This window comes from Rutidosis leptorrhynchoides, chromosome 1 (genome assembly GCF_046630445.1).
Source record: "Rutidosis leptorrhynchoides isolate AG116_Rl617_1_P2 chromosome 1, CSIRO_AGI_Rlap_v1, whole genome shotgun sequence".
In the NCBI taxonomy this organism is placed as follows: domain Eukaryota; kingdom Viridiplantae; phylum Streptophyta; class Magnoliopsida; order Asterales; family Asteraceae; genus Rutidosis; species Rutidosis leptorrhynchoides.
Window position 1 is genome coordinate 410908623 of NC_092333.1, and position 8571 is coordinate 410917193.

Below are 8571 nucleotides of genomic sequence, written 5' to 3' on the forward strand. Positions count from 1 at the left end.
TAATATACAATTCAACTACTACAATTCTATATGAAAAACTTATTATAATAATATTTCGCGTTCAAACTTTTATACAATATTTTACAAACTTACAATACCGCTTATTTTACATAAAGCATGAAATATAGCACACAATAACTTTGATACAAGATAGTTGTGAAGAAAATTCTAGCTAGTACACAAGTCGTTCAGCAAAGGCAATAAAGACACGTAATTCATATGTCCAGAAACAAGTCATGCATTCTGGTTTTACTAGGACTACTTTCCATCCTTGGTCTTGTGGAACATAACCGTTATGGCCGTTGATAAGACAACGTGTTGTAACGTCGTCAAAGGGACGAGGGTTACGTAATGACCAACAGTCTCGTAATAACCTAAAAACCTCATTTCTTACCCCAATTACCGACTCCGTCACTTGTGGGAACGTTTTGTTTAATAGTTGTAGCCCGATGTTCTTTTTCTCACTTTGGTGAGAAGCGAACATTACTAACCCGTAAGCATAGCAAGCTTCTTTATGTTGCATGTTAGCCGCTTTTTCTAAATCATGAAGTCCTATATTCGGATACATTGAATCAAAATAATTTCTTAACCCGTTGCGTAAAATAGCATTTGGGTTCCCCGCAATATATGCGTCAAAGTAAACACATCGTAACTTATGGGTTTCCCAATGTGATATCCCCCATCTTTCAAACGAAAGTCTCTTATAAACCAAGACATTCTTGGAACGTTCTTCGAATGTCTTACAAACTGATTTCACCGTAAATAGTTGTGCCGAAGAATTCTGACCGACTCTAGACAAGATTTCATCAATCATGTCCCCGGGTAGGTCTCTTAAAATATTGGGTTGTCTATCCATTTTGTGTTTTTATACTGTAAAATAGACAAGAGTTAGATTCATAAAAAAAAAATACTTATTAATACAAGCAATTTTTACATATATCATAAAGCATAAGCACACTATATTACATATATTACACCACACGAATACAACTATCTTATTCCTACTCGCTCGTTTCTTCTTCTTCGGTTTTGGTTCGTTTTGCCAAGTTTCTAGGGATATATGATGTTCCCCTAATACGAACTGTCGTTTTTCACAACGGTTTAGAAAAACCTGGTGGTTTAGAGGTTCCCGGGTCATTGTTACAACTTAAGGGCTTCGGGGGTTGATGATACATATAAAGTTCATCGGGGTTGGAATTAGATTTCTCTATTTTTATGCCCTTTCCCTTATTATTTTCTTTTGCCTTTTTAAATTCAGTTGGGGTAATTTCTATAACATCATCGGAATTCTCGTCGGAATCCGATTCATCGGAGAATTGGTAATCCTCCCAATATTTTGCTTCCTTGGCGGAAACACCATTGACCATAATTAACCTTGGTCGGTTGGTTGAGGATTTTCTTTTACTTAACCGTTTTATTATTTCCCCCACCGGTTCTATTTCCTCCTCCGGTTCCTCCTCTTCCGGTTCTGATTCTTCTTCCGGTTCTGATTCTTCTTCCGGTTCTTCTTCGGGAACTTGTGAATCAGTCCAATATATATTCGACTCTTCGTTATTATTAGGTGAGTCAATGGGATTTGTGCTAGAGGTAGACATCTATCACACAATATCAAACATGTTAAGAGATTAATATATCACATAATATATACATGTTAATAATATATAGTTTCCAACAAAAATGTTAAGCAATCATTTTTAAAGAAAACACGGTCGAAGTCCAGAGTTACTAATGCATCCTAACAAACTCGATAAGACACACTAATGCAAATTTTCTGGTTTTCTAAGACCAACGCTCGGATACCAACTGAAATGTCCCGTTCTTATTGATTAAAAACGTTCCATATTAATTGATTTCGTTGCGAGGTTTTGACCTCTATATGAGACATTTTTCAAAGACTGGATTCATTTTTAAAACAAACCATAACCTTTATTTCATAAATAAAGGTTTAAAAAGCTTTACGTAGATTATCAAATAATGATAATCTAAAATATCCTGTTTACACACGACCATTACATAATGGTTTACAATACAAATATGTTACATCGAAATCAGTTTCTTGAATGCAGTTTTTACACAATATCATACAAACATGGACTCCAAATCTTGTCCTTATTTTAGTATGCAATAGCGGAAGCTCTTAGTATTCACCTGAGAATAAACATGCTTTAAACGTCAACAAAAATGTTGGTGAGTTATAGGTTTAACCTATATATATCAAATCGTAACAATAGACCACAAGATTTCATATTTCAATACACATCCCATACATAGAGATAAAAATCATTCATATGGTGAACACCTGGTAACCGACATTAACAAGATGCATATATAAGAATATCCCCATCATTCCGGGACACCCTTAGGATATGATATAAATTTCAAAGTACTAAAGCATCCGGTACTTTGGATGGGGTTTGTTAGGCCCAATAGATCTATCTTTAGGATTCGCGTCAATTAGGGTGTCTGTTCCCTAATTCTTAGATTACCAGACTTAATAAAAAGGGGCATATTCGATTTCGATAATTCAACCATAGAATGTAGCTTCACGTACTTGTGTCTATTTTGTAAATCATTTATAAAACCTGCATGTATTCTCATCCCAAAAATATTAGATTTTAAAAGTGGGACTATAACTCACTTTCACATATTTTTACTTTGTCAGGAAGTAAGACTTGGCCACTGGTTGATTCACAAACCTATAACAATATATACATATATATCAAAGTATGTTCAAAATATATTTACAAAACTTTTAATACATTTTGATGTTTTAAGTTTATTATGTCAGCTGTCCTCGTTAGTAACCTACAACTAGTTGTCCACAGTTAGATGTACAGAAATAAATCGATAAATATTATCTTCAATCAATCCACGACCCAGTGTATACATATCTCAGTATTGATCACAACTCAAACTATACATATTTTGGAATCAACCTCAACCCTGTATAGCTAACTCCAACATTCACATATAGAGTGTCTGGTTGTTCCGAAATATATATAGATGTGTCGACATGATAGGTCGAAACATTGTATACGTGTCTATGGTATCTCAAGATTACATAATATACAATACAAGTTGATTAAGTTATGGTTGGAATAGATTTGTTACCAATTTTCACGTAGCTAAAATGAGAAAAATTATCCAATCTTGTTTTACCCATAACTTCTTCATTTTAAATCCGTTTTGAGTGAATCAAATTGCTATGGTTTCATATTGAACTCTATTTTATGAATATAAACAGAAAAAGTATAGGTTTATAGTCAGAAAAATAAGTTACAAGTCATTTTTGTAAAGGTAGTCATTTCAGTCGAAAGAACGACGTCTAGATGACCATTTTAGAAAACATACTTCCACTTTGAGTTTAACCATAATTTTTGGATATAGTTTCATGTTCATAATAAAAATCATTTTCCCAGAATAACAACTTTTAAATCAAAGTTTATCATAGTTTTTAATTAACTAACCTAAAACAGCCCGCGGTGTTACTACGAAGGCGTAAATCCGATTTTACGGTGTTTTTCGTGTTTCCAGGTTTTAAATCATTAAGTTAGCATATAATATAGATATAGAACATGTGTTTAGTTGATTTTAAAAGTCAAGTTAGAAGGATTAACTTTTATTTGCTAACAAGTTAAGAATTAAGTAAACTATGTTCTAGTGATTACAAGTTTAAACCTTCGAATAAGATAGCTTTATATGTATGAATCGAATGATGTTTTGGATAAACCTACTGGAAATGATAAAAATAGATCTAGCTTAAAAGGATCCTTGGATGGCTTGAAAGTTCTTGAAGCAGAATCATGACACGAAAACAATTTCAAGTAAGATTTCCACTCGAAATAAGATTGTTATAGTTATAGAAATTGAATTAAAGTTTAAATATGATTATTACCTTGTATTAGAAAGATAACCTACTGTAAGTAACAAAGGTTTCTTAATCTTGAATGATTACTTGGAATGGATTTAGAAAACTTGGAAGTAAACTTGCAATCTTGGAAGTATTCTTGATTTTATAAAACTAGAACTTTTGGAATTTATGAAGAACACTTAAAACTTGAAGATAGAACTTGAGAGAGATCAATTAGATGAAGAATGAAAGTGTTTGTAGGTATTTTTGGTCATTGGTGTATGGATTAGATATAAAGGATATGTAATTTTGTTTTCATGTAAATAAGTCATGAATGATTACTCATATTTTTGTAATTTTATGAGATATTTCATGCTAGTTGCCAAATGATGGTTCCCACATGTGTTAGGTGACTCACATGGGCTGCTAAGAGCTGATCATTGGAGTGTATATACCAATAGTACATACATCTAAAAGCTGTGTATTGTACGAGTACGAATACGGGTGCATACGAGTAGAATTGTTGATGAAACTGAACGAGGATGTAATTGTAAGCATTTTTGTTAAGTAGAAGTATTTTGATAAGTGTCTTGAAGTCTTTCAAAAGTGTATGAATACATATTAAAATACTACATGTATATACATTTTAACTGAGTCGTTAAGTCATCGTTAGTCGTTACATGTAAATGTTGTTTTGAAACCTTTAGGTTAACGATCTTGTTGAATGTTGTTAACCCATTATTTTTTATAACAAATGAGATTTTAAATTGTTATATTATCATGATATTATGATATATAATATATCTTAGTATGATATATATACAGTTAAATGTCGTTACAACGATAATCGTTACATATATGTCTCGTTTCGAAATCAGTAAGTTAGTAGTCTTATTTTTACATATGTATTTCATTGTTAATACACTTAATAATATATTTACTTCTCATTTAACATAATTAACCAAGTGTATCAATATCTTAATATGATTCATATGTACCTAGTAAGACGTTTTTATAACGATAATCGTTATATATATCGTTTTCGAGTTTCTTAAATTAATAGTCTCATTTTTATGTATATAACTCATTGTTAAAATACCTAATGAGATACATACTTATAATAATATCATGTTAACTATATATATAACCATATATATGTCATCGTATAGTTTTTACAAGTTTTAACGTTCGTGAATCACCGGTCAACTTGGGTGGTCAATTGTCTATATGAAACCTATTTCAATTAATCAAGTCTTAACAAGTTTGATTGCTTAACATGTTGGAAACACTTAATCATGTAAATAATAATTTCATTTAATATATATATAAACATGCAAAAGTTCGGGTCACTACATCGTTAGGCCCAATAGATCTATCTTTAGGATTCGCGTCAATTAGTAGATCGGTTTACTAATTCTTAGGTTACCAAGCAAAAGGGGCATATTCGGCTTCGATCATTCACCCATACAATGTAGTTTCAATTACTTGTGTCTATTTCGTAAAACATTTATAAAACTGCATGTATTCTCATCCCAAAATATTAGATTTTAAAAGTGGCACTATAACTCACTTTCACAGATTTTTATGTCGTCGGAAAGTAAGACCTGGCCACTGGTCGATTCACGAACCTATAACAAATATGTACATATATATCAAAGTATGTTCAAAATATATTTACAACATTTCTAATACGTTTTAATGTTTTAAGTTTATTAAGTCAGCTGTCCTCGTTAGTAACCTACAACTAGTTGTCCATAGTTAGATGTACAGAAATAAATTGATATATATTATCTTGACCCAATCCACGACCCAGTGTATACACGTCTCAGGCTAGATCACAACTCAAAGTATATATATTTTTTGGAATCAACCTCAACCATGTATAGCTAACTCTAACATTACTGCATATAGAGTGTCAATGGTTGTTCCAAATAATATATATATATGGGTCGATATGATATGTCAAAACATTTGCATACGTGTCTATGGTATCCCAAGATTAGATAATATATTAGAATATATGTATTATACAATATAAGTTAGCTAGGATATGATTAATATAGATTTGTTACCAATTTTCATGTAGCTACAACAAGTAAAAATATCCAATCTTGTTTTACCCATAACTTCTTCGTTTTAAATCCGTTTTGAGTGAATCTAATTGCTATGGTTTCATATTGAACTTAAGTTTATGAATCTATACAGAAATGTATAAGTTTATAGTCGGAAATGCAGGTTACAAGTCATTTTTGTAAAGGTAGTCATTTCAGTCGAAAGAACGACGTCTAGATGACCATTTTGGAAAACATACTTCCACTTTGAGTTTAATCATAATTTTTGGATATAATTTCATGTTCATAAGAAAAATAAATTTCTCAGAAGAACAACTTTTAAATCAAAGCTTATCATTGTTTTTAATTAACTAACCCAAAACAGCCCGCGGTGTTACTACGACGGCGTATATCCAGTTTTACGGTGTTTTTCGTGTTTTCAGGTTTTAAATCATTAAGTTAGCATATCATATAGATATAGAACATGTGTCTAGTTTATTTTAAAAGTCAAGTTAGAAGGATTAACTTTTGTTTGCGAACAAGTTTAGAATTAACTAAACTATGTTCTGGTGATTTCAAGTTTAAATCTTCGAATAAGGTAGTTTTATATATATGAATCGAATGATGTTATGAACATCATTACTACCTCAGGTTTTGTGAATAAACCTACTAGAAATGAGAAAAATAGATCTAGCTTCAAAGGATCCTTAGATGGCTTGAAAGTTCTTGAAGCAGAATCATGACACGAAAACATGTTCAAGTAAGATTTCCACTCGAAATAAGATTGTTATATTTATAGAAATTGAATCAAAGTTTGAATATGAGTATTACTTTATATTAAAAAGATATCTTACTGTAAATAAGAAAGATTTATTGAGGTTGTATGATCACTTTAAAAGATTGGAAGTAAGCTAGCAAACTTGGAAGTATTCTTGATTTTATGAAACTAGAACTTATAGAATTTATGAAGAACACTTAGAACGTGAAGATAGAACTTGAGAGAGATCAATTTGATGAAGAAAATTGAAGAATGAAAGTGTTTGTAGGTGTTTTTGGTCGTTGGTATATGGATTAGATATAAAGGATGTGTAATTTTGTTTACATGTAAATAAGTCATGAATGATTACTAATATTTTTGTAATTTTATGAGATATTTCATGCTAGTTGCAAAATGATGGTTCCCACATGTGTTAGGTGACTCACATGGGCTGATAAGAGCTGATAATTGGAGTATATATACCAATAGTACATATATCTAAAAGCTGTGTATTGTATGAGTACGAATACGGGTGCATACAAGTAGAATTGTTGATGAAACTGAACGAGGATGTAATTCTAAGCATTTTTGTTAAGTAGAAGTATTTTGATAAGTGTCTTTAAGTCTTTCAAAAGTGTATGAATACATATTAAAACACTACATGTATATACATTTTAACTGAGTCGTTAAGTCATCGTTAGTCGTTACATGTAAATGTTGTTTTGAAACCTTTAGGTTAACGATCTTGTTAAATGTTGTTAACCCATTGTTTATTATATCTAAAGAGATGTTAAATTATTACATTATCATGGTATTATGATATATTAATATATCTTAGTATGATATATATACAGTTAAATGTTGTTACAACGATAATCGTTACATATATGTCTTGTTTCGAAATCATTAAGTTAGCAGTCTTGTTTTTACATATGTAGTTCATTGTTAATACACTTAATGACATGTTTACTTATCATTTATCATGATTAAACATATTGTATCAATATCTTAATATGATTCATATGTATTTAGTAAGACGTTGTTATAACGATAATCGTTATATATATCGTTTCGAGTTTCTTAATTCAATAAACTCAATTTTATGTATATAACTCATTGTTAAAATATCTAATGAGATACTTACTTATTATAATATCATGTTAACTATATATATAATCATATATATGTCATCATATAGGTTTTACAAGTTTTAACGTTCGTGAATCACCGGTCAACTTGGGTGGTCAATTGTCTATATGAAATTTATTTAAATTAATCAAGTCTTAACAAGTTTGATTTCTTAACATGTTGGAAACACTTAATCATGTAAATATCAATTTCATATAATATATATAAACATGGAAAAGTTCGGGTCACTACAGTACCTACCCGTTAAATAAATTCCGTCCCGAAATTTTAAGCAGTTGGAGGTGTTGACGTATCTTCTGGAAATAAGTGCGGGTATTTCTTCTTCATCTGATCTTCTCGTTCCCAGGTAAACTCGGGTCCTCTACTAGCATTCCATTGAACCTTAACAATTGGTTTCTTGTTTTGCTTAAGTCTTTTAACCTCACGATCCATTATTTCGACGGGTTCTTCAATGAATTTAAGTTTTTCATTGATTTGAATTTCGTCTAACGGAATAGTGAAATCTTCTTTAGCAAAATATTTCTTCAAATTCGAGACGTGAAAAGTGTTATGTACAGCTGCGAGTTGTTGGGGTAACTCAAGTGGGTAAGCTACTGGTCCGACACGTTCAATAATCTTGAATGGTCCAATATACCTTGGATTTAGTTTCCCTCGTTTACCAAATCGAACAATGCCTTTCCAAGGTGAAACTTTAAGCATAACCATCTCGCCAATTTCAAATTCTATATCTTTTCTTTTAATGTCAGCGTAGCTCTTTTGTCGAC